This window comes from Lactuca virosa, chromosome 8 (assembly GCF_052849685.1).
Source record: "Lactuca virosa cultivar CGN04683 chromosome 8, Lactuca_virosa_CGN04683_v6, whole genome shotgun sequence".
Classification (NCBI taxonomy): Eukaryota; Viridiplantae; Streptophyta; class Magnoliopsida; order Asterales; family Asteraceae; genus Lactuca; species Lactuca virosa.
The window spans coordinates 13,559,548-13,564,164 of record NC_136433.1 but is presented as its reverse complement, the minus strand read 5'-3'; positions in this window follow the sequence as shown (position 1 = coordinate 13,564,164).

Sequence of the window (4,617 nt, the reverse complement as noted above, 5' to 3'; positions counted from 1 at the left end):
GCTGCCTGAAGAGTTGAGTCAGATTCATAACACCTTCCACGTGTCCCAGTTGCGGAAGTGTGTGGCCGACGAGACGACAGTGGTACCACTAGAGGACATTCAGGTGGATGCGAGCCTGAATTACATCGAGAGGCCGATCGCGATCATAGATCGGAAGGTTAAGGTTTTGAGGAACAAGGAAGTGCCCTTGGTTCAGGTCCAGTGGCAACATCGGAAGGGGTCCGATCTGACTTGGGAGCCGGAGTCAGAGATGCGAGAGCAGTATCCCGAGCTATTTGCGAAGCAAGACTTCGAGGGCGAAGTCTAATTCCAGTGGGGTATAATTATAACATCCGGTTTCGAGGTATATTAATTTAAGCATTTATTTTAATAATTTTGGTGAACTCGACGAGTTGGTGCCTCAACTCGTCGAGTGGGATCGCGACTTGGTGACGTGTTTAATAAATGCACTCGACGAGTCGGGTATCTGACTCGCCGAATCAGCGCTGCTGAGGAAAACCCTAATTGCTCGGGTTTGTGGCCTATTTAAAGGCTCTTATGGCCTTTATTTGCGGCCACACTTGCCCTTGAGAGACCCTAATCGATCCAGGGAGCTTAGAGAGAGAGAGGGAGCTAATTTCTTCATTTTGGTGCATTCTTGCAAGGAAGAAGGAGAGGGTTCAAGCTTAGCTGTCTAGAATGGGCTCATATCTTTCACTATTTCATTCAAGGCTGCTGCTGAAGGTATGAGTTCATACCCGTTTTCGTTTGAATAGTAGATCTCATGAATTTAGGGTTTTTACCCTCTTTTAAGTTGAGTTATGAAATATATGAAGTCCCTTTGAGGCCTAGACATCAGATCTGGACCTTGAGAGGTCCAGAGAGCCCCAAGAACCCAACTTTATGCAGTCACATATGAATATTGAGCTTAAGACACCATTATGAGGGTTATTTTGTAAAATAGAGCTAGATGAGTGATGCATGGTCATAAAGGTCGAACCTTTACGTGATTAATAAGCCTTTTGTGCATAGATCTGAAGTTTGGGAAAGTATCTTGCACTAAATCGACTGAATGCGAAAGAGTCTTAATAGACTCGCCGAGTCGAGCCGCTGACTCGGCGAGTAACCCAGGGTTTTGTCCCGATGAGCTGAGTCAGATGGTGACCCGTCGAGTTAGGGGTTAGCTCGTCGAGTTGGAGCTTGCTGGGGTTGCCATGAATGGACTGGACTCGACGAGTCTCCCGAGTGCACTCGACGATTCTGGTCAAAGTTGGACCGTTGACTGGAGTTGACTTCTGTTGACTTTAGGGTTTGGTCAAAATGAGTGAAAGAGGTCAGGGAAGGGTAGAATGGTCTTCTACCCACTTTTCTGAGATAAGAGTAGAATATTAATTAGAAATATTAATTTGTGATAGGCAGAGGCTAGACCGAGGATTTCGGGCACGAGACTTTTATTAGCTATCTTACGAGGTGAGTCTTCTCACTATACTTTACCTAGAGTGGTAATTATGTGTGAGTAGAGGGTCTTATGTGCTTGCTTGAGTTATGCATGATTGTGTGATATGTATTGTATGCTATATTATTTGTTGCTTAGACCGGACCGGAGCGTCCAACGAACTATGAGGCCAGAGGGTTCTCAATCAGACCGGACCGGAGGGTCCAACGAGCTAGACCGGACCAGAGGGTCCAACGAGCTACGGGACTGGAGGGTCCCGCTGAGATACATAGACCGGAGGGTCTTATAGAATATAGCCTCGAGTGGCGAATTGCTGTATGTGGTATTTTGGGGAACTCACTAAGCATTCGTGCTTACCGTGTTATGTGTTATGTGTTTCATGTATTTCCGAGGATCGCGGGAAGGCACCAGCGCGATTGTACACACACTCTTGATATGGAGCTATGATTGTGGATCCTGTATTTGACTTGTTGTTTTGAAAACTTTGTTGACCATTAAGTAGTGTTTATTTAAAATGACATGTGTTTTATGGAATCAAAAATGAAAATTTGGGTTGAAAATTTATGTTGTTACAAGTTGGTATCAGAGCCTTGGTTTGAGGGATACGGATACACCTACGGGCATATCTGGACTCAAGCTGAGGATTTGAGAAAAGTTTTCAAAAAGAAACAATTTTTCTGAAAAGAGTAAAAGATTCCAGAAAAAGCGGAAAAGAGCAGTGTGTACAATCAGCCAGCGCCTGAACGGTGATTTCCCAAGATACCCTTATGTTATGTGTTATGCATGCTAGAGTAGGCTAGGTATTCATATTTAGGACTAGAGTGGGCCTGATTTGTGATGCCTTAGCCTAGGAGTTACTGCTACTGTGAATTTCTTCGAATGTGAGTAGGTAGCAGAGAGGAGCTTATGAGAGGTCTAATGGGTGGTAGCCTGCGCTCAGTGAGATATAGAGTAATTGTGATCTAGAATCCTAGGAGGAGGACTTGGGGTGAATACTGATGTGGTGTGGAAGGTAGTATAGGGCCCGTACTACTGGAAACACTGGATCAGTGAGCAGCCCAAGTAAGAATCCTTAGGGTACTAAGGAACAAGTAGGGTTGAGTGATTGAGTACGAGAATACTCGAGCGAGTCTCTGATTTCTTTTGTCTTGTGTTTCAGAGACATCATGGTGGGTACGTGTGACATCCCCAATTTCACGGCCAGAAAAGACCGATTTGTTTATGCTTTGTTTTTAAAATCAGAGTAATCGTTTAAAGAAAATTGTTGCGGAATTTGTCCCCAAAACAAAATATGATAAGAATTTATCAAAGCATTTCTTAAAGAAAAGTATTTTCATTATATAACAAAATCTCGGGATGTCATGTTCTGATACAGACACATAAGCATAAACAAAACTTACATTTATTTACACTAATGATTTACATCTCCTTTAATCTCTCAGTGAAATATGTCTTCGTATTGATACCTGTGATACAAAGAAAACTGAGTGGGTCAGGCTTGGGAGCCTGGTGAGCATTTCAACCCACAATAATACATATATTATTCAATCATCAAACAATCAACCCAACTACCCATCCCCATTATCTCCTTTATTTCTTAAGGTTTTACCCTAAGAACCAATTATCATTCATTCATTCATTCCTAAGGATTTACCTAAGGAATTGGCACGAAGTCCATTGCTGCCAAAATTTATCTATCAGATACTAAATCCATAGCTATCAGGCGCTAACTCCATAGTCACCAAAGTTTACTCAACAGGCACGAAGTCACTCCATGCCCTTGGCTGTGGCGGTGCGTTTTTCTTTGGGCAGTCTCTAGAAATATGCCCTTCTGCGTTACATCCGTAGCATACCTTTTTGTTAGCTGCGCATTTGTTGGCGAAATGCCCTGTCTTCCCACATTTGTAGAAGGTCGTCTCCTCGCTACACTTCCCGAAATGTTTCTTTTTACACTTCTCACACCACTTAGCTTCATCTCTTCCTCCAGATTTCGAGAATTTGGTTTCTTTGTTGATCATTGAAGATCCTTCATATTTCCTTTTCTCTCCATCTTCAGCTCTCTCCAGACCCTTTTCTTTTATTTAGGTCTCAACATTTTTGGCTGCCCAGATGGCGGCTTTCAGAGTGGTTGCTTGCTTGACTATCGGACCAAAGTCCGCTGGTAATCCATTGGCAAACTTGTTGACCTTGGAAAGTTCAGTTGGAATTAGGTATGGAATAAGCTTCATCTTCTCCGTAAAGCTTGTAGCATATTCAGTGACGCTCAATTTTCCCTTCTTCAGATTCTGGAACTCATTGTTGATTTCCAGAAGATCCTGCTCAGAGCAGTATTGCATTTTTAGTTGCACCACGAACTCTTCCCAAGACATCTTGCTAGCTTCCCCCTTGGGCATCGAACCAGCCAGTAACTTCCACCAGCTCAGTACTCCAGATTTTAACAGAAGAATTGCAAGAGCGGTCTTCTGTCTATTGCTACACTCGCAACTTTCAAACATTGTCTCCATCTCGGAGATCCAGTCCATGACTTGCACCGGTGTCGGGCTCCCAGAAAGACACGGTGGTTTGGATGCCATGAAATCCTTGTACTTGCATCAACGTCTGTCATTTCCTCCATCCTGGTTGTTTCGGCGAACTATTGGTGGGTTGGCTTGACCAACGGTCCCACTGTAGTTCCCTCCTTCCGAATGCCCTCCATTTACTTCGGGCTCTTCCACTTGAATTGACAGTTCTTCACTATTCTGTTGAAGCAACCGCCTGGTCTCCTCCATTTGACGATCCAACATCGCCTGCATCATTGCTTGTACCCCAGCCATCGTCATTGGTTCAGGTGCTGCAGCTACAACAGGTATTTGCTCAATCACCGGTGGTTGATTCCTGTTCTCATTTGTGTTTCCAACTCCGTTTCTAGATCTTGCCATTCTTGATCTATACACCGAATAAGGTGAATTTAGATCCTCATTCACGATAGATACATATATCATCCTTATCACTCCGAAACGTTTACATGCTAGTTCTAATATCATAGACATACGCTTAGAATCCTAAACACATAAGGTTTCCCGATCCGGTCGGCAACATACCATAGATCCGAACAAATAATATCATATATGGAAACATATAACATTTAGCACATAAAAGAATTTTAGGCAACTCTCCTAAAATAAACTAGTGCTCGTGTCTAA